Source organism: Hylobates moloch, unplaced genomic scaffold (assembly GCF_009828535.3).
Source record: "Hylobates moloch isolate HMO894 unplaced genomic scaffold, HMol_V3 SCAFFOLD_3, whole genome shotgun sequence".
NCBI classification, from domain to species: Eukaryota; Metazoa; Chordata; class Mammalia; order Primates; family Hylobatidae; genus Hylobates; species Hylobates moloch.
In genome coordinates this window covers 73,671,115-73,695,694 of record NW_026652278.1, presented here as the reverse complement: position 1 = coordinate 73,695,694, position 24,580 = coordinate 73,671,115, and the positions used below count along the sequence as shown (strand labels likewise).

Sequence of the window (24,580 nt, the reverse complement as noted above, 5' to 3'; positions counted from 1 at the left end):
GACTCCAGAAACTCACTGCAGATGCATCTCAGGAAGGCCGCAAAAAATGAAAGGCATGGCCAAGAGTTCCCAAATAAAAGCTAATTCCTGGGCTGGGTGTGGCGGCTCACACCTATAATCCCAGCACATTGAGAGGCTGGGGTGGGAGGATTGCTTGAGCCCAGGAGTTTGAGACCAGCCTGGGCAACATAGTGAGACCTTGTCGCTAATAAAAATTTTAAAAATTAGCCAGTCATGGTGGAATGCATCGACAGGCCCAGGTATTCAGAAGGCTGAGGTGGGAGGGTCAGTTGAGCCTGGGAGGTCAAGGCTGCAGTGAGCCACTGCACTCCGCCCTGGGTGACAGAGCAAGACCTTGTCTCTTAAGAAAGAAAAAAGGCTAATTCTGGCCAAGCCCCTCCCTCCACTAAAGCCCTTCACATAGGTTATCTCACTGACTTCTCACAGTAACTCCATGACTCTGTGTTCTTCACCAATCCCCCACCCCACTGTCTCAGGGCTGCAGAATGCAGCCTCGGGAAGGGCTTTACTGTGGAGGTAGGTAAAATTATCACCCCATTTACAGATGGAGCACAGAAATCAATGTGAACTAACCTGAAGGTCACAAAGTTAACAAGGGGTGGGGTGGGATTTGAACCCGGAGACCCCAACCCTAGACTCTGTGTTCTTCACCAATCCCCCACCCCACCATCTCAGGGCTGCACAGGGCTCCTCTGGTGGCCCCAGCCCCCAGCCCAGCACACCTCGAAGGCTCTGTCACGGGCACTCCGGAATGCAGCTTCGGGAAAGGCTCTACTACAGAGGAGGAGAGAGAGACGACCTCAGGAGAGGAAGAGCACTGGGATGGAAAGGTGAGCAGAGGAGGCAGGAGAGAGTCTTGGCAGTGGAGAAAGACACAGAAAGGGAGGAAGAGTGAGAGGCAAGGCATGAGCGGAATAGAGAGAAGGAAGGAAGATACAGAAAGAAGATACAGAGAAGGAAGATACAGACGGGGAGGGGGAAAGAGGGCAGGAAGGAGGGAGGAGGGGAGACAGAGAAGAAGAAAACAAGGGGAAGAAGGTGCAGCTGGGCAAGAGGAAGAAAGAAGGAAGGAGGAGGGCAGGAGATAGATGGAGGGATGGTGAGGAGGTGGGAAATGAGCCACCAAGAAGCCGAAGGGGATGAAGAAGCCAGGAGCCACAGAGACAGACACACGGCAGAGAGGAGGTCAGGGCCTTGGAAAACCGAGGGGCAGACGGAAAGCAAGCCCGCCCACCGAACATTGAATACCTAACAGGAGATGACAAATCAAATGGGAATTACTGCGGTAAAAACATAATTAGAAACTTGATTGAAGTTAAACAGAATTTACATAACACTGCAAATTAACTTTACACGGAAACTATTCACTGGGAAGGCAATGAAAAGGCATTTCATTAGTAATCTATATTTAAACAATAGGCACAATGGAGCCTTCTGATGAGGAACTTGGTGCCTTCTACGGGAGCCGGTGCCAAAGACTGCAGGAAGACCAAGCACAGTGGGTGCTCCAGGCAGAAGTGGGCAGGGACCAGGGGGATCCCCGTGCCTGCCTGTGGGGTGGGGTGGGGACACAAACAGGCCAGGTGAGCTTCTGGTGCCGGTTCTGTCCTTGACTTGCTGCGTGGCCCTAGGCAAGTGTCTTACCTTCTCTGGGCCTCGGTTTCCTCACCTGCAAAATGAGGCCAGTGGAGAGGCAGTCTATAAGCTTGGATAGTCTAAGACAGTCTGGGAGATAGTAGAGGATTATAAGAGCACGGGTTCTGGAGTCGGATGGATGCAATTCCTGCCCCTTGTGAGCTATGGCATCATGCAAGAATTTTCCTCTCTAACCCTGTTTTACCCATCAGTTCAATGGAGGTAAGTCCAGTCCAGTCCCGCCTGACGTCACCAAAGCAGTACAAGGATTTAGGGAGAGAATGGGTAGGGACAGGCTTAAAGAAAAGTGAGTCTAAAGGCACGGGATTACTCGTCCCCTCTGCCGGGCACACTAATGAGATTACCCGAAGCCTGCCACTGCCCTGCCACGGAGCCATGCATCATCAGAGCAGCTGCTGCTGCTGCCCTAGTCCCTGATGCAGAGTTGGAGGGGCATCTCCCCCTGACTTTCCCGAGGGAGAGGAGGTCCACAAGTCCCTGCCTGGCTCCATTCAACTCTCAGCCTGGAAAAGTCTCCCGAGTCTCCTCTCACGTCCTGGCCACGTCAGACCACACTCACTCTGCAGACGGGCTGGACTGTGCTCCCGCGGCTCCTTCGCCTGGACACACTCTTCTCTCCACTCCCACCCCCCAGCTCCTATCACACCTTGCACACCTGCCCAGCCTCTGGCCTTGTTCAGGCAGCTATACTGTGTGCAGCCGTTCCTGACCAAGCCAAGGCCGTTCTCTCTGCTGGGCACCTGCAGTGCTCACTGTTATGCTGGAAGGTGTGGGTTCTTTACCTGGCCCCCCACCACCCCATCTGGACTGCCAGTTCTCAGCGTAGAAACCCTCCACTGTCATCTCTGCACACCCTGACTCGAGCCCTGCATTTGGCACAACACAGGTGCTTAGAAAACACTGGTTGACCTCAGAGTGGTCAAGGGAGGCTTCCTGGAGAAGGTGGGACTAGAGCTGCATGCTGAAGGAGGAGAGCACCTGACAAGACCCACAACTCTGCTGTGGAGGGAGGGGTGAGTGGGCCCGGGGTCAAACCTCAGCCAGAGCAGAGAGATAGCTCAGAAGCTCCTGGGTCTGTTTCCAGAGGCTCAGGGTGCCCTATCCTGTGAACTGCAGTACAGGGCAGCTGCAGCGCCCCAAGACATACTTCTGGTGGGTGGCAAAGCTGGAATTCTAAGTCAGGCTCAGGCTCGTGAGCACCAAAAAGGTACATTCAGGTGCCAAGGGAGAGATGGAGCGGTGGGGAGCTCCTGGAAGGTCAGGAGCACACCTGTTCCTTGGGATCCTACCCAGCCCGGGGCCTGGCCTAGAGGGGGCACTGCTGATGTTTGCAGTAGAGGCTAAGAGAGAGACAGAGACGTGACACAACAGTGACATGCACGTATATGACTGCCCACCAAAGACAGAGAGCTCCCCTAACTGGGAGCAGGCGCTCTGACACTCATTCGTGGCCTGGGAAGGTTCACGTCTTTTAGGATAAAGGATCCACACCATGCTCAGGTGCTCAATAGGGAGCTGCCTCTCCCCCATGGGCAGCACGTGACCTGCCACCTGGAGCCCTGCGTTTTTGGACAAGGGGGAGGAGCCCCGGAAAGCAGGAGGGAGGTCCGTAGTGCTAGCTGAAGAAAGTGCGAAAGTGGACAGACATCAGGGCAAGACGCTCAGCCAGGGTCAGGGAGTGCCGGCCAGCGTGACAGGGAGGGCCCAGGCATGCGCTAGCCCACAGCCCCTAGCCCCTGTGTGGCCAAAGTGTGGGCAGGAAGGCGGTGTGGTCCCTCCTCCCTCTCCATCAGCCCTCTCCAAATATGGCTGGTTTATTGAGGCCTCTCAGCCTTTGTGTAGGCTGTTCCCACTGCAGCATACAGAGTCCTTTCCACGCACTGCCCAGCAGAGTCTTGCTTGTCCACTCAGAGCCTGCTTTCTGTTCCCCTCCCTGGCTGCACCTTCTCCAGCTCCTCCGCAGACCCCTTCCCCACTCTCACTCCCCCAAAGGGCTGGGTGTCCCGTGACTCACACTCAGGCTCCTGACCCTCTCAAGCGCCGCACACTCTCGAGTGATCTCATCTGCCTCACGACTTGCAACACCATCAATCCACGACAACTCCCAAATTTATATCTCTAGTCCGGGACCTCTCTCTGCCTTCCAGACTCATATATCCAGCTGCCCACTCAGTCTTTCCACTTGAACGTCTCAAAGGCATCTCAAACTCAATGTGTCTGAAACAGAACTCCTCAGCTTCATGCAGCCCTCCCCGGCCATTGTCCCTGGCTGAGCAAATAACCACCTCCCTTCTACCACTGGCTTCTGTCCCAAACCCAAGGGCCTTCCTTGACTGTCCCTGTCTTTTTAAATCCTCCACCTCTAATCCACTAGTGAGCCTGCCTGCTGGGTCTCTGAAATATATTCAGCCTTTGATGGCTTCCCACCTCTTCCTCCACTACCCCTTCGTCCCTGTTCCCATCACCTCTACCTGGATGTGGGCAACAGCTTCCCAGCTATCTCTCTGCTCCACGCTTGTCTGCGTACAGGAGTGGGTCCTCCATGATCTCTCTGACTTCGCCTCCTATCCTGACATCCTCCCAGCCACACTGGATTACTTGCATTTCTTTGAACAGGTCAAGTACACCCCTGCAGACTCCCTGGCTGCATTCAGGTATCTTTTAAACGACCAACATAACAGAAGCCTTTCTTGGGCCAGGCAGAGTGGCTCACACCTGTAATCCCAGAACTTTGGGAGGCTGAGGGAGGTGGATCACTTAAGTCCAGGAGTTCAAGACCAGCCTGGGCAACATGGCAAAACCCCATCTATACTAAAAGTACACAAGTTAGCCAGACATGGTGCTGTGTGCCTGTAGTCCCAGCTACTCAGGAGGCTGAGGTGGGAGAATCACTTCAGCTCGGGAGGTCGAGGTTACAGTGACAGAGTGAGACCCTGTCTCAAAAAAAAAAAAACTTTCCTTGACTTGTGAAAGAGTACTCTACACTGTAGACTCTGTGCTCCTACCTGGCTAAATTCGCCTTCTTAAAACTTAGCATCACCTGATCCATTCACTTTTTAGGTATTTATCATCCACGCCTCCTCATGAGAGTACAAGCGCCATAAGAGCAGGAGTTTTGTCTGTTTTATTCCCTGTTATATCTCCAAAACTTAAAGAGTTCCTGACAGACTTTCTCGGTCAACACCTGGGGAATGAATGCATGAGCAACGCCGCCTCCTCCTCCCCGAATGTCTGCCTGCAGAATCAGCCACATCCCCCCACCCTCCTCCCCTGTGTCGTCATGGTCACCACATAGGCTTTGAGCACTGCCTTATGGAACTCAGTCTGGCTCTGGGATCTGAGTCGGACTCCATTGCACACCACACCCTCTCAGGGCAGGACTAAATTGGCTCTGTGAGGCACCCCTGGGCAACGAAGTGAGACCCCGTCTCCACAAAAATTTAAAAATCAGCTGGGCGTGGCTGTGCATGCCTGTAGTCCCAGCTACGTGGGAGGCTGAGGTGGGAGAATCACTTGAGCCTGGGAGGTTGAGGCTGCAGTGAATCATGTTCGTGCACTGCACTCCAACCTGGGTGACAGAATGAGACCCTGCCTCAAAAAAACAAAAACAAAAACAAAAACCCCAGCCCTTAATGCAGGCCTGGCCTGGTGTGAGAGTCCATGAATATTTGATGAGTGAATTAAAGAGTAAATAGATGGGCGGATGGGGGGAATGGGTGGGTAAGCAGGTGGATGGAAGGATGGATAGGTGGTGGAGGGATGAATGGGTGGATGAGTGTGAAAGGACAAAAAGAAAGAGGGATGGATGGAGAGATGGACAGGTAAGTGGATGGATGACGGATGGATGGATGGATGGGTCTCACAGGCACACAATACAGACTAGTGGTTGCTTGGCCTCAAAAGCAGAACTTCTCTTGAGAGGATGAGTGCAGTATGGTCAAACTAAAAGCATAGAAGCTGGTATGGCAAATAGGATGAAGCCAAGCTGCTGTGGCGTGGCCAGAGCTCACTGTGTGATCCCTGGCAGGCACCACTAACTTCCCTGTGCCTTGTTCTCGTGGTATGAAAATGCAGATAATAATTCTTGCCCAGAGCTGACAGGGAGAACTTTGGAATTTTGAATGCTGCCACGAAGGAGACCACAACCACATCCCCGGTGAAGCACATCTCCAGCCAGGTCTGCTTTGGAAAATCCTCTTTTCTCAAGCCCCACATGGCTCTGTGGACCTTGTAGCCTTAGAATCCCACATCCACAAGGGTTGGGACCCCTGGCTACAGCCCTAGAGTTCCAACTGAGCCAGGCTGCTAAGATGGCTCAATCAAATCAGACACAACTGACTCACAGAATCCTTGAGAACTGAGGTAAGTGTAGGACCTGAGCCCAGTGCCCCATTTTGGAGACAGACAAACTGACACCCAGAAGCCTTTTCTGGCAGTATGAGCACCACACAAGGAGTTATAGAGAGGTCCTGCAGCCAGGCCCAGGAAAGGCTGGGAGAAGCAGCTGAAAACCCTCAGCTCTGGTCCAGCCACAGCATTTCTGGGCTGCTAGGGCTTGCCCCTGCCCAGGCTTAGGCAAAGGTGATGGTATGGCCTGGGCATCAGGGGCTGGTGTTACCTTTCGGGGTATGGCAGCTCAGTGAAAAACAGCAGCTCCTCTCCTCACACCCCTTGCAGCATTGGTCCGACGCCAACGGGCCTCCTCCTCTTCCTCCTGGGTACACGGGGGAGAGATGGGACGTGTGTGAGAGCAGGCCGGCCTGCAGACAGCCATCCACTCCCCTCCCACCTCTGTCCCTGCCGCCAAGCTAATCTCAGCGGCCTCTTGGGTCACTTAAGCACACCCTGGGATGCCTGATTTATCAGAGCTGGCTGTGTCTTCCCCGCCCAGCCGCACTCCAACCAGCAAGCCAATTCCTCCTAGTGGGATTTTGAAAAATATATAAATATAAGTTTTGTTTCTTCCGGGACTGGGGACTTTGTGTTGTCTTTCTCTTCTTAGTAAGAAAAGCAGAACAGCATCACCTTCCTGTACGGCCCCCAGGCAGGGTGACAGGGAGAAGCTGTCGGGGGTATTTTTAGCCGGGTGTACAAAGCCCTTGCCGTGGCCTCCTCTCTGCGCCGTGCCTGGCTTCGGGGAATTATCTCACACGGCCGGCCGGCAGCCACTTCCAAAGCCACTCTGTGACCCCTGCCTGAATTCTTTCCTCATTATGAATTGCTCACCAGATCCCTGACCAACACTTGGAGCCATTTTATGTGTGTACGCACCTCGGGAAAACCAGCTCACTCCCTCGCCCCTCCTACAAGGTTCAGGGCCGGCTGTTTTGCTTATAACCGGGAGAGGAGGCCCAGATGCAGAGTTTAAAGCAGAAAAGAGCCCTGGTGATGAGTTAGATTGTGCCCCCCAAACTTCAGCTCTTCCTCCACGCTCTTTAGGATTCTTGGTCTGAGCTGAGATCTACCTGTGTGATGACTTAATTTAATGTTCACCTTTCACTCACTTTTTTTTTAAGCTTCAATAAATCTGGCTTTGTCCAAAGCAATCATGCCCTTGAAATAATTGATTTGATAGGCTAGTTATATATTTCTGATACACTTTAATAAATGTAAGTAGTAAAACAAAAATATATGTTCTTTTGGGTACTATCTAATTCTAGAATCTTGCTGTAGACTACCAGAGTAACCTGGGCCAAGCTTTGGCAAACTCCCTACTGTCTATCAACCCTTACGTTGTGCAGAAGGAGAGGGAGAGGCATGGAGGAGGGGCGGGCTGGCTGATGGGGCCCAAGAACTAGTCACTGTATCAGGTCAAGGGATGTAAGGGGTCAGAGCCATGGTGTGCTGCAGCCTTTAGTACTGCCTCTCTTTCTAGCACTGGGCAAGACCATTTTTGGCCCCACACTTGAACTAGGCTGGGAGGATCTAGGTGGGATAGGCACGAGGCATCTTGGGGACGGGGTGTCCCAAAGGAGGGCCAGCCCAAGGCCCAGGGCCCAAAATGGCGTCTTTCCCAGCATTCTCTGAGGCCTCTGGTTCACTCTGCCCCTCCCGTCAGGCTCCTTTTGGCTGGAGTGGGTCCACAGGGGCCAGAAGGCGAATCCCCTCTCTAGGTAAATCTGGAGGCACAGAACATTCCCCTGGGCCCTACAACCTGTGCTCTTGGCGCTCTGACCCTGTGGGCTCCTGGGGGCCTCGCACTGCCTCTGGGCCTCTGCCTCCCTGTGTGTGCTTTGAGAGGAGGCTGGCAATGGTGGGCACCCGGCAGCACTGGGGCCTCACTGCTGCTCTCTGTCCTTTCCCACTCTGCCCACAGGTTGGAGACCCTGGCTGGGCCCCTAGCCCAGTGCCCGCCGCCTGCCCCTCCCGTTGAGAACAGGATGTGGGTGTCAGGAGGTGAAGGAGAGTGTGGGGGTCGGGATGGGGAGTGGCCTCGGGACGGGACTTCCTGAAGCCAGATCGGTTTACCACAGTCAGTTGGGCCCAGGACCGCACAGCTGTGAGTTATAAATGTCCCTGTCAGAGCCCGGGCTGAGAGGCCCTTCTGCTGGCAGAGGCGCCAGGGCCCACAGTGCCCACCCTGGGAGCACCCCCCCAGCCGAGGGCCCGTCCTCTCGGAGGTCCTCCCCCAGGGTCCAGCCCTCACGACCTCTGGGCTCTCCTGCCTCCTCTCGGAGAGAGATGGGTCTAGTACAGCCTTCCCCTGCTCACCCCTTGCCCTTCCAGGTGCAAATCTTGTGGTCCCAGTTACCGGGAGAGCTCCCAGAGAGCAAGGACCATTCTGGGTCTGCACCCGGCAGGAACCTGAAGCTTGGCGCACAGCCAGCCACTCAACGACCACTGTAGGGGTGACTGCTCCAACTCACCAGCCTGCTTCCCACGGCTCCACCCGCCCCTGCCTGCCCACCAGGGCACACACCGAGGGGGAGTGGGAAGGGAAAGGGGCCTGGCCTGCCACACCTGGTCCGGGGTGAGTGGGAGCAGCAGGGCTGGCCACTAAGCCTCTGGGCACAGGGCTGTGTGTCCTGCACATGCAGGGAAGACTCCTTCAGAGACCTTCCCTGAGGTACCCATTTTCCTTTGTCTGCTCCCTCGGAGCTCCCTCCATCTGGGGTGTGAAGTGTAGACCACAGCTCAGAGGCCAGCCTGCACAGAACACTGCTGTCCGTAGGGCGAGAAGACAGGTCCCTGGGACCCCAAGGCTGGGCCATCCTGTCAGGGCCACCGAGGTGGGCAGCACAGGGCTGGGCCACAGAAATACAATCACAGTAACAGAAACAATCAGGAATGGCTCAGGCTGCAGGGCCTGAGGCTTATACAATTTTGGAGGCCCTGTTTTAAAAATTATTTAAAATTACAAATATATATTTAGAATCAGAAAAAAATCACAACAAATTCCTAGATTCTTAGGAATCCATGCCCCTTTCTCATGAGGCCCCTGTTTAACAGTTTACCAGAAATGCTTACATAGAAATGTTCCTGTTTGCAAACTGCTGCCCCTCCCACCTAGAACACTCTATAGCTCCCAGCAATTACCGGCCTTCACCAGGGCTGTGCCCAGGAGAGGCCAGGATGCCTAATCTTCATGTGCTTCCCTGTAAGCCTTCCTCTAATCATAATAAGAGTGATGAAATGGATAGTGATATTTAACCTTTAGCTGTACTGTTCTAAGCACTTTATGTAAATTAATCCACTTAATCTTACCACAACCTATGAGGTTGGTACTGTAGCCATTTTTTACAGATGAGGAAACAGAAGGTTAAGAAACCAGTCCAAGGTCACATAACCAAGATGTGAACCCAGACAGCCTGGCAGGGATGCCATTGCCAGCCCTTCACCACTTCTCTCCACCTCCCTCAAGTGACCAGAAGGGTCTCCTTCCCCGAGAGGCTTCAACAGCAGCAGCAACCTAGGGCTGTCTCTGAGTAGGCCCCCTTCTGACGAAATAATTCATTCATTCCACACAGACGCACTGAGTACCCAGTATGCCCCAAGATCTCGGCAGGAAACAGGGGCCTCCTGCTTACCTCACCCTGCCCAAGGCAGGGCTGGGGTCCTCCCCACAGGCAGAAGTGGGCACTGTCTTGACTTCCTGGGACGGGCTGGGGGTTCCTAGAGACGGACTGGGTCTGCCCCAAGGAGACCCTGGAGGGTGGGGAGAGGGGGAAGGTTTGCCAAAGGGCACATGGCCTGTTGTCCAATTCTCTCATTTTATGGATAAGAAAAGGTGGCCTGGAGAGGACTGACTTCCTGAGGGTCCCCTGAGAGTGGTGATCCTATATGAGTTCTGAGACTATCCTTGATCCTGGAGGGCTAGGGTGGCCAAGGCCAGGCCTGGGGGAGGAGGCAGGTGCCTTCTGGCCCCCTAGGAGCAGTGCCTTTGTTTTCTCTCTTTGTTTTCCCTCTGCCCTCAGCCCCAGTGGCCTTCCAGGCTTCCCCTGATTGTGTACAGGGCGATAAAGGGGCTGATGAGCGGGAGATCTCTGGCGGCACAGACACAGCGGCGGCGGGTGGGTGGGTGGCCGAGGGGGCCCCTGGAACTGGGCTCACTGCCGGCTGTACTGAGTCTTCCTTTGAGGGACACTTTGCACATGACTCTCAGAACCCTTTCGGCACAACTGTCCCCATCTTATAGAGGAGGAGACTGAAGCTTCAGGAAGCAGCAGCCAGGCCTGGAACCCGGGCCCTTGGAACCCAAAGCCTTGAGGATCTCCAGTGGGCCCATGGGCCACGCTGACCCTGACCCTTAGCTCTCTGGCCACCCAGACAACACCTGGCCTTGTCAAAGCTGTTATCCCTTTAACTCGAGAACTGAGCATTTTCAGATTGGACAGGAAGAAAGAGAGCAGGGGCCAGTCAGTGTCTCACCTATCAATGCCAGGGGAAACACGTGCGCTGCATGTCCATGTGAAGTGACACACTCGCAACTGGTGGCTTGGTGGGAAATGGGGTAGTGTCCAACCTCCTAGCCTCCCCCAACAGAGTCCCAGTGAAACTACCTTTAGGAGGACAAATGACTGCTCTCTTGTGGGCTAATTCTGACCAACTGCAGGGCTAGGGAGAGAAGGACACAATCTGAGGGCACCATCTGCCCAGTCATGGGATGGGGCAGTGGTGGCTGCAGACCTGGCCCACCCTGCCCCAGGTCACTGCTGACCCTGACCTCAACTGCCTGGCCTCCTGACCTGGTCTTCTCAGACCCTCCTCAAGTTATCAAATAATCCACCTTATTAGGTACTGTAAGCCGTGTCCATGTTCCATCTTAATTCTTTATGTACTTAAAAATGTATTGACCCGGGCACAGTGGATCATGCCTGTAATCCTAGCACTTTGGGAGGCCGAGGCGGGCAGATCACCTGAGGTCAGGAGTTCGAGACCAGCCTGACCAACCTAGTGAAACCACTTCTCTATTAAAAATACAAAATTAGCTGGGCGTGGTGGTGCATGCCTGTAATCCCAGCTACTCGGGAGGCTGAGACAGGAGAATCACTTGAACCCGGGAGGCGGAGGTTGCAGTGAGCCAAGACAGCACCAGCCTGGGCAACAAGAGCGAAACTCCATCTCAAAAAAAAAACAAAAACCAAAACTATTTAATTATTTATATCACTTTAAATCAATTACTTTTTTTTTTAACTTAGCCTCATCAAAAGCACTATGATCTGTGAAATCATGGGTTTGATGTATTAATTATATTTTTTTCCTTAGTTACATGAACATACATACATAATGTTAAAATTTGAAATTCAGACCCTCACATGTGTCCGGAGATCCCACAGGGTACAAGGCCAGTCCTGGGGAAGTCTCCATCCAGGCTGGGAGAAAGCCTTGCTAAGTGCGGTCAGGGTGCCGTGGGGCAGAGCCCAGGGCTGCCCAGGGAAGTAGAAGGAGGTGGAGGTTTTCAGAAGGGTACACAGAGGGTTCAGTCTGGGCCATGGGCTAAGTGCTCCTTTCCTCCACATGAGTTGGAGTCTGGTCCTCGTAGTTCTTCAGCAGCAGATAGAGCCACCTCCCTGCAAATTCCTCCTGACAATAGCATACTGCAGTGGGATGGGCACTGGAGTCCAGGCTAGAATAGCAGTCTTGACTCCGTCCCTGGTCACTGTTTTGCTGGGAAGTGCTAGGCCTCTCTGGGCCTCAGTTTCTCCATCTAGACAGAAGCAGTGAGTGAGCCACAGTTTCCTCCCAGCTCCACCAATCAGACTGCAGCACCTTCCCCCTACCCCGCCCTGAGCCCCAGTGGCGTCTGGTGCTCCTGGTGACCCCGGGCTTCAGACAGGCCCTCAAACCCCCCAGGTGGGCCTCCCTTGACCCCTTCCTCCCATATCTGGTCAGGGGCCTCAAGTGGTGTCCGGGGTACAAATGGGAGACAGGGCCATCCTGTGTGACAGCTATAAAATCCGATAATCAGCTAATCGCCAGCAAATTAGCATCCCATCTTTACATAGAACAAATATAGTATTTACGTAAAAGTTGTTAGGAGTTTCTCTCTTTTTAATTAGCAGAAATAAATGCAAAATGAATCGTAATTAGGCAGCTGATGGATTCGGTAGTACAATTATGCCTGCGGCAGTGCCCCAGTCCTTAAGCACTGCATGCTCCGAGGAATCAGAGGAGCCTATTTATATGATTTATTTATAAAACAAAGTTAACAGAAACAGAGGGGCGAGGTCTGGGCACTGCTGGAGGAGGGGTCTTGGCTGCAGAAGCAAGGCCCTGGGAGGAGAGGGAGCTTCAGTGCCCAAGGAATAATGGGGAGGGAGGTGCTTAGTGTTGAGCTATGAAAATGTACTACCAAGGCCCCCATGAGTCTATTTCAGGCCAGGCATGCTTTGCTAGCAATGGCCTCCCTGGCAGGAAGCAGGCTAGGGCGGTGTGAGGGGCTGGGAGCAGCTGTTTTTATACTCTTGTCTGTCTCTTTCTCTTCCCTGGCCCCTACTTCTCTCTTCTTTGCTGGCCCTATACTTCCACTGAGCACTTGTCTGTGCTGTACCCCTGAGGTGCAGAGGGAAGGGAATATTCTTCCTTTCCTCCCGGAACTCCGGAGAAACCAGATCCAGGAATAATGAAGGCCAACACAGTGGGAATAAGTTCCAGATCAGCAGAGCACCCAATGCTGTGAGAGTACACAGGCAGGAGCCCAGAGGAAGCAGTCCTGAGGAAGAGGCACAAATTGGGTTTTGAAGGATGCACAGGAGTTTTCTGAGAAGGTGGGACGTAGCCAAAGGAACTGCATGTGAAAAGGCAGGGAGGTAGGAAACAGCATCATGTGACTGCAGGAAAAGAGTGTACCACGGGGTGGGCGCTGGAGAAGCAAGCAGAGTCTTGGATGCCATTCTAAGGGTTTGGACTTGATCCTAGAAGCCGTGGAAAGGTCTGAATCAAGGGAGTGGACAGCCTCTTTCCACCGACAGTTCTTTTCTTAGCTTCCCCTTCCCCACCCCAGAGCCAGCGAGGGGGCCAGGTCGACAGGCCATTAAGAGGCAGCTGGTCCAGCTCATCGGAGCAGGAGGCTAACCTGATTACAGGGACAGGAGGTCTGTCTGCATGGGAGGGAAGGAGGAAGGGAGAAAAAAGGGAAGTGGGGCCTGCTGAGCCACCCCTGGGTGTCCGAGGTGAGGGGCCCGTCTTCCCTAGAACATAGTCCCTGGCCCTGCCCCCACCCAACTGCCTCGCCAAGCCTGAGGGAGGGGAGAGAACACTGCCTGTAGGGCCTCATCGCCTTCTCCCAGATCCAAACCCCAGCTCACCACTGCTTTGTGTTGTGACCTTGAAGAGCCATTTCCAATTCTGGGCCACACATTCTAGTCTCCAAAACAAAGGCTTGAATTAGAACAGGGGAGAGGCAGCAAATTTGGCCCCCAGTCTCATCCCATGTAGTATCCTTTTACGGGCATGGGTTGTCCAAACTTTTAGGAATTTAGGTGGGGCAGGCACTCTCCAGAATGCCACAGTCCTCGCTGCTCCCTCCTGCCTCACTCCAGCCCAATACACAGGCTTGTGTGGTATGCTGCAGGCAGCAGCTGAGTGGAGACACCTGCACGAGGACCTGGGCTCAGACAGACAGAAAGCCCGGCCGAAAAGGCTGGTGATCAGAGTAGCTTCCCTGCCATGTATTACCCTTGTAGGAGGAGACATGGGAGCCGCTGCTGCACTCAGGATTTGGAGTGGACAAGCAGCCCTCCCCTCTCTCCAGTGACTACCCTGACTCAGTCTGCCGGTCTCTAAATGGGAACAATATTACCTGCCCACCCAAGCCCCGGGGTCATTAGAAAGCTCAGAGAAGCCCGTGCATGTGGCAGTGATCTGAAAGTCAAAGCCCAGGGTAGTGGTTTAACCGTGACTTTGAACACTGCAGGTTCTGAAGGATTTCACAAAGGGAAGTTTTGCACTCCCCAGTGCAGACAGCTCTCAAACCTCCGGAGCCTCCCTTTAAAACAGCAGTGCTCAAAGGTCTTTCAGCAGCCCTGGCAAGGTCTAGAAATGGTGTCTGAGCTGCTATCTGCCACCATTCTCAGGAACGCGCTCTGAACTTGTAAGGGAAGACAAAGATCACACCGCACCACTTCTCTGCTCTGTAAGTTGCGCTCCTGCCTTTGGCCAAAATCAATACAAATCTCCACTATGATTGTTCCACCAGAACAGGGGCTGGGCCCTTGCGATGACATTCCAGCCCTGGCCGGCACAGAGGGTCTCCCTTTATCACATGACTTCAGCCCCAACTCAGGGGGCAGCAGAGTGTGGGGTGGAGGTGGGGTCCTGAATGAGGGGGACACCACAGGGGAGAAGCAGAGGGGGCCATGCAGAGCTGCTCTAAGTGCCTCTCCAAAGACAAGCCTGGTGCTATTCATCAACTGGTTTTCAGGGCTGTGAGAAATCAATGGCATTTGTGCTGCAAACTCATCATTAGGACAGGAAAAACTCTGCAATGGAATTGATTTGTTTAAATATAATAACACAATTTAACAGAGAACTGTGGGGGTGGGGAAGGGACCGAGGCAAACAAAACAGGCACGACAGCTCAGAGAAGAGGGAGATGAACCCCCTGAAAAACCTTCCAGTGTGGCTGCTGAGCCCCAGTGCGACCCCCACCTATCCCTAAGCCCCTGCCACCAAGGAGGCCAGAGTGGGCACATGCTGTTCTCCTGCACAGAGCAGCTCAGGACTGGTCTCAGAAATGTCCTCAACGGGCTGTGGATGGGCCCAGAGGCCTGGCTGGTCATTGCTGCATTGTTCCTGGAGGTGACTTTGCTTGGTGAATATCAGTTCAACCCAACAAATTCTTATTAGGCACCCACTGTGGTCCACGTACCTGTGCAGAGCTGTGGGGGACATGGGAAGAACTCCTGGCCATAGCCTGAAGGCATTCCATGGCAACGGGGTGGATTAGGCAAGAATGCAAGGCTAGGGCAGGCTGGCTTCCTGGAGTCTCAGGAGATGTCAGGCGGGGGTGCAGCGGGATGCTAGGGCAGGAGGAAGACAAAGAGGGAACAATCCGGGCAAAAATGCAAGGACCCTTCAAAGAACTGGGAGGGCCCCATTTGGAAGACGGTGCTCATTTCATAGATACCTGCCTGATGATGACTGATGGAAGCTCACTTTACTGATCCTTAAAATGTTCTGGGACCCTGCAAACACTTTATAAGTGTCACTTCATTGAATCCCACTATGCTGTGAAGGAGGGAATATTATTACCCACATTTCAGAAATGATGTCATTGAAGCACCGAGAGGTTAAGTGACTGCCCAAGGTCACACGGTTAGTCAGTGATGGAGCCGGAATCAGACCCTCATATTATGAACCCAGCGCCTATGCACCAACCATGGCTCTTTCCTGCCATCATCGGACCTTAGTCTGCACGTGTGCTGGGGAGACAGATAACTCCTGCCCTCTGGGAGCTGGGGCATGAGATCCACTGGGCAACCGCATGGCGGCAGCTCAAGGGGGAGTCTGAGAAGGGCACGGCAGGGGCACTGCATCCATTTGGCACCTGGCTGCAGCTCTGCTGCAGGCTCAGCCCTGTATACCGGGTAGGGTTGGAATGTTGATTCCAACATTCCAGCTGGACAGCGCTGGGCCTGGCACTCAGGGTGTCCCCAGACCTTTCACATGACCTTGGGGTTGGAGGGTGGAGGTTACAAGCAGGCTGATATTAGGGAAGGCCTGGGCAGCTCTGGGCAGCCTTTCTGAGCTCAGTAAGGGCCTTAACGTCAGCCTCAAAATTCTGACTTTATGCAGGGTGATGAGAGAAGCCAGGGACGGCTGGTAAGGGCTCAGGGATTCAGAAGCAGGAAGATGGTCCCCAGCAGGGGTGGGATGCTGAGAGGGTCACAGATCCAGAGATGGTTAAGGGGGCCTAATCAACTGTTGGATGTGGGGGTCAGGGAAAGTGAGGTGTCAAGGATGACTCAGGCACCTCCCCACAGCCCTCTGGGGGCTTGGATGCCCAGCTTCGCTGAACCAGCAGCTGCCTGCATCAGTATGAATTGACCCAGAGCCCAGGGAGCACTGCGCCCCTCCCCCAGGAAGCCCTGACTTGGGGGAGGGCACTGCAGGCTAGCAGGCCGCCACCAACTCCACTCTGTCCCCCTGCTGACCTTTCTCCTTTGTCAGCAGTGCACTCCATCAATGCACCGGAAGGGCCAGTGCAATCCCTCCCAACTGCTCAGGCCAGGGCTGGGGGCAGGGGCTCGCTCTGCCCTCCCTCTTTCAAGGAAGAGGTTTTCTGAACGTCTCCAGAAAGCTGGGAGCAAAGCCACTAAAGCCCTCAGTGCAAATGGGGAGACTGAGGCCTGGTGAGGGGCAGCTCAGAGTCCACCAGACAACGGCAGTCACAGCCTTAAGCAAAGAGCCCATCAGGCATGAGTCATGCCCCTCCTGCTGGCAGAGGGGAGGGAAGGGAGGAAGCCAGAGAGGAGACTAGAGCCAGGCCCTGGGGGATGGGCAGGCACAATCTGGCTGGGGGAGGGACCTATGAGGTGTGGGAAGGGGCCGAGCAACTGCACCAGCAAGCCCCTGAGCCAAGAAGAGGATCCTGTGGGCTTCAGAGTGGGGCCAGTGGACTCAGGCAGGCCTTGGGTGGTCAACCATCCTGGTTTGCCCACAAGTGACAGGTTTCTGGGACACAGAATTTTCCATGCTAAAACCAGGACGGTCCCAGGCAATCTGGACGGCCACCCTAGCGGGGCTGATGCTGAACTCTGGTTTTCAGTTCAACTACTCTCTGTGTCTCAGTTTCCTCATCTGGCACGTGGAGCTTATAACAGTACCTTGTGTATGGTTGCTGGGAGGTGGGGGAGAGTGACATTAAATAATGTATGTAAAGTGCTTAGCATCCGGCACAGCATCTGATAAAAATCATTAAACAAATGGCAGGTGGCTGCTGTTATTACTCCCAACTGCTAAACTATTCTTACTACTATGAGTAGCAGCTAACACATACCAAGTGTTACCCTGCACCAGACTTTCTAAGTACTGTGCATATGTTGCTAATCTAATCCTTACAATACTTAACGGGGAAGGAAGTATTACCATCCCCATTTTCAGATGAGGAAATTGAGGTGTGGACGGGTTAAGCACGCCCAGGCTCTCACACCTGCCAACCATAGAGCACTGAAAACCACTTCTTTCTCCACTGGAATGATCCCAAAGCCCGGGAGATGCAGGCCAATGTCAAAATGATTATGGTCACACTGACCCAGGGCAAGAACTGGACAAACACACAGGCCACTCTGGAGGTGCCCTGGGGATGGGCAAGCATACCTTGTTTCCAGGGAGACTGAGTCCCTAATCCTTAGCCTGCGTCTTCAAGACCTTCCCCTTCTGGTCCAATCAATCTAATTTATTTGAGTTCCAGGGTCTATTTACACAGCAAGAGAAAGGAACGCCCCATGATGTACACACACCTCCTCCTGGCCCCAGGGGCTCCACTCTTGATCAGGCATGTTTTGCCCACTGCGGTTCATTCTGCAACAACACTGCAAGGTCAGATTCACGCCCATTTCCGAGATGAGCAAAGAGAGGCTTGGAAATGTGCTATGGTCACACAGCTCCGAAGCCTGGGCTCCTCTTGGTTGCTGGCATGACAAAATGAACAACAGCATGAGGGCACGGGGCCACACTGCATATGTCTGGGTCGGGTATGGTGCAGGGAGAGGTGAGTACTAGAAAACTCCAAGGAGGGGCAGAGCCCCCTCTCTTAGAACAGGGAAAACTCTGGCAGCTCAAAGAAGGCACCCAAGCGCCCAGGGGTGGAGTAGTCAACCTGGACAGGTACTGCACCCAGGGAGAAAAGGGGGAGGGAGACCTGAGGCAGGAGCCCATCACCCTGCTACCTGGAGGGGAGGGAGGTCTTGCAGAGACCCCTCTTTAGACTCAGAAGCTGAGCATGCAATGCGTCCTGCCCCAATCCCTAGGAAGTTCTCAGCGCAAGGAACTGCATGCTTGCAAAGCAATTAGCTTCCAGCACCCAGGAAAAGGTCGCTGAGGGGGCAGGCAGGCGCTGGCTGAGCAGTGGCCCTGGCAAGCTGGGCCCGGTTATTTTTAGCATCTCAATTCAAGAGGGAGGAGGCCCTCCTTCCCACCAGGTAAATGTCAGCGCCACTGGCAGCCCCAGCCAATTAAAGCAGCTGGAGCCAAAGAGGGAAGACAGAGACTGGTGGCCTCTCCTGCTGGCCCCCAGCAGCTCCTGCAAAGGGCCTGCTCCCGACTCACCTCCCGCATGGCCCTGAACAGGAAACGCTGGCTCAGTCTAAAAAGGCTGAGCAGGGGCCTGGTCGGAGTCCTGGCTGGGCCGTGTGACCCTGGTCAAGTCTCATGCCTTCTCTTCTCTGACTCCAGTTCCCCCTCTGGAAAACGCCACCCCCCACCCCCCGCCCCAGCCCACTCGATATTATGAGGGTGACATGAGTCAGGGGTTGTGAGGATTAGAGAAGCTTGCCACCCCCTGCTGTGGGGTGGCTGCTTTATTATTCCAGAAAAGAATGGACTTCCCGAGCAGGAACCTGGGCCATCTGACAGAGCCCGAGCTGGCTGCTGTGCAAACTGCTGGGGGGATTTGCGCAATCCCGGGGACTTGTAGTCCAAGGAGCCCATGGCTGGTGCTCTGCTGATAGGAGAGGCATGACAGAGAGGCCGCTGCAGGTCAGTGGAGGCTCTGCAAACATAGACCGGCCGAGCCCAGGGCTACGGGGAGGGGCCACACCTGGAAAGGGCACCAGGCACCCAGGGCGCCGGCAGCATACCTGGCACTGGCATGGCATTTCCTCTGCATCAGGGTATCAGCCAGCTGCAGCCTTGGGAAGGAATAAATACTGTCCCCTCCCTGTCCCCAGCAGGAGAGAAGGAGGTAGAAGGAGGAAGGAGGGAGTTGGTCACAGAAAAGAGAAGGGAGGCGCATCTCTCATTTTATCCTAGGACCCAGATCCTTAGTCTGTAGTGGGGGCTGCCCCGGGGACCTAATCCCTCATCATCCCAGGCTGGTCCAGCCTGGCAAACCCCAGAAATCTTAGGTCAGCTCTCCTCCACCCGGGGAGAAGCCTTGGGTCCAGCAGCAGCCTTCTGGGCCAACTGCCCCCGAGGTGCTGGGGAAGCCCATACTTCCCTCAGCTCAGATCCCCGGCACCAGCTCAAAGCCTCAAAGTGGACACTTCCACTGAGGCACTTCCCTGCTGTGGCTCCCCAGGTGCCTGAAGCTCAGAGGAGATAAAAGGGAAACTGAGGCACAAAAGTGGGGCAGTGATCTACTCAGGGGCATTTAGCAAGTTAGAAGCAAAATATAACCATCTTCCTTCTGCTGTCTCCAACCCCCCAGGGGCATCTCCAGCCTCATTTCTTTCCCTGCGCAATCCCAGCCTCCACAAAGCCCCCATTATCTGCCCCAGTGTGGCTGCCACAGGGTCTTGGCCCAGCTGTTCCCTTTGCGTGGAATGCTTTCAGTTTGGTTCACAGTCTGGTCATTCTTTGGGGCTCAGCTGGCACTCACCTCCTCCAGGAAGTTCTCCCTGACCCCTGAGGCCTTCAGAGCCCCTAGACCCTGGCCCTAGCTAATGCCATGCTGCCTGTGGTCAGCAGCCTCCCAGATGGTTGAGCCGGCTGGACACTCTGCTGAGCCTTGGCAGAGGGGGCTGATGAGGGAAAGGGCAGCCCCTGGTTTCCTGAGTCCACTTTATTTCCTCACTCCCTTGCCCCTTATAAGCCTCACACTAGGCCCTGACTCCGAGGCGTTGCCCCTAGCCCTGAGCATTGGGCCTGCAAATCCCGGCCTCACTGGGGCTCTCTGGGTAAATGGATGACAGGATAAGCCCTCGCTCCTGGTGGCGAACCTCTCACAGCAGGAGGCAGAACACAAATGCGGCTCCACGGAGCCAGGTCTGTGGGTTCCAGCGCAGCTCTCAGTCCCAGTTCTGGGTGGCTCTCCACAGGTCCCCAGAGCTTCCTTGGCCCCTCAGGGTCGGTCCTGCCTTTCTGCAGATAGAAGGCTCCTATCGCTGCTGCTGCTGGTCCCTGCCCCTGCCAGCCTCTGCACCCCCCATGTAGCCTACACAGTTTAGGGTGGCCCTGCACTCAGCTGATAGCCTGGAGCGCCATGTTGGCTACCTTGGGGCATGCCCTCCTATCTCTGGGCCTCAGTTTCCTCGTCTGTGCCATGAATGGGGCGGGTAAAATGATTTCTAAAGACCACTCCTCCCAACATGAGAGAGAGGCTGTGGGTTTGTTTTTATTCCAATAAAGATGTCATGCTTGTGGCCCCACCCACTGTCTATTACTTGCTACAAGGTCGCTGAGGCTTCAGACCTAGGAACACAGGGCACGGGCAAGGCTGTCCTCCGCCCCAGTGTGTGGCCTGGGTGTGTGGCTCATGAACCAGAGACAAACTCCAGAGCTCAAAAAGAGCCAGGGGAGCAAACGTCAGTGGGAGGGAGAAGCGCCCTCAGTTAGTAACACCCAGGAAACTCTTTACAACCTCACATTCCTACCAGAGTGAGCAGACACCATCCAGGAGGCATGTCCAGGACTCTGGGACAGCCAGAGGGAGACCCAGACCCACCTCTCTTGGGAAAGATGCTGCCTACCTGCTCCAGCCTCTGTACCCACCATGAGGAATGCTGTGTGCCCCTGGGCTGGTCTCTGAGCCTCTCTGATCCCACTATGTCACTGAGCAATGCCCGCCCCAAGCTCTGAGCTGAGGTCAGGCCCACGGAAGGTGGGGTTGGGGGAGGTGTGCAGATTGTGGCACCTGGCTCCACCGTCGGTCACTTTATCTTGCAGCATTTGAGAAGACTGGCTTTCCCCTTTTGGTAGAAAGCCCCAGCACCTGGTCCAGCAGGGGTGCCTGGGTTACTGAAGAGGCCGTGGTGGAGCATGAAGGTCCGGCCAGTGGACAAGCCTCCAACCCTGCTCTTCTTGCTGCCACAGTTCCTGGGTGAACTAAGTCTTAGACTGGGCCACACCTCACCCTTGCCCTAGCTTGCAGGCTGAGGCCGGCCCTCCTAGCTCTCACAAAGGAGCTGCCACTGCCCTGCAGTCTCTTTTAGCTCCCCACTCCCTGCAGGTTCATGGCCAAACTCTGTGGCCTAGCATTCAAGGCCCTCAGGGGCTGCTTCAGCTGTGGCTGAATGAATCTTCCTCCCCAGCTGGACTGCCCTGACCCATGCCACCAAGTTGTGCAGAGACCCCAGGAAGACCCTACTCTTCCACTCTGTATAGGAACCCCACTCACCTTCCCCCTACACCAGGAAGTCTTCTCTGGCTGCCTCCTGCAGCATGAGGAAAGAGCTGCACCTACCTAGCAACTCTGCACTGGAGACTGTGACCTCTACTCAGACCTCCGGACCTGGAGCTGTGCTCTCCCAGCTCAACTGAAGATTCACTATTGGATACCAGGGCCTAGCACGGCGCAGGAGCACAAGGAAGTGTTCAACCCCAAGCTGGCTGATGGACAAAACGGATCACCCAGCAAACAAGCAAGTATCTATGACAGGCAGTTTGTTGTGGTAGGGAAAACACATATTATGGTGTCAGATAAAACTGGGCTGAGTCCTAGCTCCACTATAAGCTGTGTGACCTTGGCTAAGTTTCTTAACCTCTCTGTGCTTTGAGTTTTCTCATTTGTACAACAGGATAGCCCCAACTTCAATGGGTTGTTGACACCCTTGAAGACTGCAGTCTGTAATCCCTGACCTACCCCAATCCTCTGGTTTTACAGACCAATAAACAGCTGCTCAGAGAGGGGCAGCAACTTGTCCAAGGTCACACAGCAGTTCTTAATGGGACTGAGGCTTAAACACAAGTCCTGCTCAGAGGGCCCACCAGGACAGTAGTCCCACCCTCCTGACCTAGAGGGGCATCCTACCTTGGGCAGGAATAAGCAGTGAGCTGCAAACGATTCCCAGATCCAGGCTGGGGTAGGGGTTCTGGAGTCATAGCAGGCTGCAGAGGCTGGGGTGGAGGGCCTGGGCTGCAGGCCACAGATTCCACGCAGTGGGAGGAGAGGTGTGCATTCTCAGCTGGTGCTGAAGATTGACAGGCATGCCATATGCGGACCCTGGAATCCCAGCTCCGTGTGGCCACAGGCTGGGCCCTGGCCAGGCCTGCTGTGAGTTGGGCTTGGCATTCAAGGTCTTCACGGCCAGCCCCAAACCGCCTATGTAACCCTGGAAGTCTGCTGACTGACAACTTAGGGTGTGCATGCTGGCCGCCTAAAGCCACACACCAGGGGCTGGAGGGGCTGGTGAGGAGAGTGCAGCCTTTGCCCCAGGTGGCTGCCCACAGAGCTCTGAGCAACAGCTGTTTGGGATTGCCTCATATGAAATCCAAATCCAGTCCAACACCAATCCCTGATCTCCCTCTCCACCTTTTCTTAAAAGACCACACAACCACGCCGCTCCGTGGAGGGAAACCCTCCTGTGTGGCCACAGCCCTGGAGTCCACCCCCTACTGACTCCCGCTGCTGCCACCTCCACTGTTCATGCTATAAAGTGCCAGAAAGCACTAACCACGCTCCAGGCATGGCTGTGACAGTGCCCATGGCTTACTTCGTTGAATCCCTCACAACCAGATGGATATTGTCCCCATTTTACAGATGAGGAAATGGGGCACAGAGAGATGAAGTCACTAATCAGAAGCCACAGAGAAAGGGGTAACAGAGCTGGAAAACCTCCACGCCTCAGCCCAGTCTACAGCTGCAATCTGTCAGCATCCTCCACACTCATCCACCAAGAGTGTTTTGAGTGTCTTTCGTGAAGTGCCAGCCAGCCATATAGAACAGTTTGTCATGCCCCTGACGCGATACCCCTCTCATCTGTGGCCAGCCTTTGCCTGCGGTTGCAGCCCAGGCCAGCTAGGGCCTTCTCACCTCTGCCCCAGACTTTGGAGCCATGTATACCTGGCTCTAGTCCACCGAGCCACATGAACTGGACCACATCACTTGTGGGGAAAAGCAGGGCTGGGCACTTGTCTACTCTAACTGGCTGGACCTCTGCGCTCTACCAGGCCCTCTTCAGCAACCCACACACCTCTCCTGGGCCAGGGGCTCGAGCTTTCTACCAGAAGGGAAAAGCCAGTTTTCCCAAATGCTGCAAGATGAGGCGGCCAAGGGTGGAGCCTAGGTACCACTCTCTGCTGCCACTGTCTACACCCCCGCCCGATGTGGGTCTGACCTCAGCCCAGGAACTTAGGGTGGTTGTACCTCTGAGCCTCTGTTTTCCTATCTAGCAAATGGGAATAGGGCCTTTCAAAGCTCTCCAGGGTGTGATGGGTGTGAAAGGACTTTGCACACTGTAGGGAACTCTACAGTGCAAGAGGTCATTGCAGCTACTGAAGGTATCAGACAGCAAAGGTTGGAAGGGAGGAGCTGGGGGTCAAAGAAATCTCCATGACATCTAACCTGCAGGAGTGAGTCTGCCAAGGAGAGATGGGTGGGTGGGCAAGGAACAATCCAGACAGAAGGCTCTGCAAATAAAACAGAGTAGACTCCCCATACCCTCCACTGCCCAGCCAGGTGGATTTGGAAAAGCACAAAAAAACCAGGCCACCAAGGTAGGCAGGGGCAGTGCTGGAAGGTAAATGGGGTGGGTCAGGAGAGCCTTGACCATCACTACCTGATGGAAAGGGTTGCCACTCCACCCTGGCCAAAGTTTCTGTCCTGGACTGCTTGGGATAAGCTAGATGCTGGCACCACTGATCCTCCTCTGCCGGAAGGAGGGTACCATCGCTCATTGGCAGATGAGGCTTATGCAGATGAGGAGGACTTGTCCAAGGTCGTGGGGCTGGTAAGTAACTGGTGGCGCCTGCACTTGAACTCAGTTCTTGGCGCTAAATCCCACAATTGCTACACTTACTCAAGCAGGGTTGGCTTCACTGGCCATCACACAGGGCCACAAGCTTAGAAGGACCCTACTCTGCTGTCATCATCTTGAAATCCTTTATAATTCATGAACAAAGGGCTCTGCATTTCCATTTAGCATTGGACCACAGCTAAATTATTTAGCTGGCCCTAACTCTAGGAGACTCTGATGGGTATTGTTGGGTGCAGATGCAGGTGCGAAGGGCCATGAATAAACTCTCACTTTTCTGGGACTTTGGTGGAGCTGAGCCTTCTGCTGGGTCTTCCTTGGCCTTTGACATCAACCTAGCAAATTTCTCCTCTTTCCAAGGCCCAGCGTAAATGTCACCTCCCAGGGATCCTTTCCAATTTCCTTCCATAGTGGCACCTACCACCCATGCCAAGCAGAACCTTGGCTCCCTGTGCTGTGGTCCCACACCCAGATCCTTTAGCAGGTCACAGAGCCTCCCAGTGGATATGCAAGCAGTGGCTACCTCTCCAAAGGCCGAGGACTCCTCCAGGCCTCTTGGGTACCCCAGAGCTTTCTGCTGGCCAAGTTTCCAAAGGACAATCCTAAGGATA

At 54.5% G+C, this 24,580-nt stretch overlaps 1 protein-coding gene across 4 annotated transcripts in view; it reads right to left on the bottom strand.

Annotated features, from left to right (window-relative positions):
• Positions 1 to 24,580, bottom strand: part of ZMIZ1 (zinc finger MIZ-type containing 1) — a 246,166-nt gene that overhangs the window by 169,085 nt on the left and 52,501 nt on the right. For 3 of the 4 annotated variants that reach the window (XM_032141309.2, XM_032141271.2, XM_032141279.2), the window contains exon 3: positions 6,296 to 6,391. The gene's annotated coding sequence lies outside the window, so the exon portion shown is untranslated. Of the gene's footprint in view, positions 1 to 6,295; positions 6,392 to 6,521; positions 6,542 to 24,580 lie in introns of those variants that run through there. The other variant, XM_058436430.1, reaches the window with a different exon arrangement.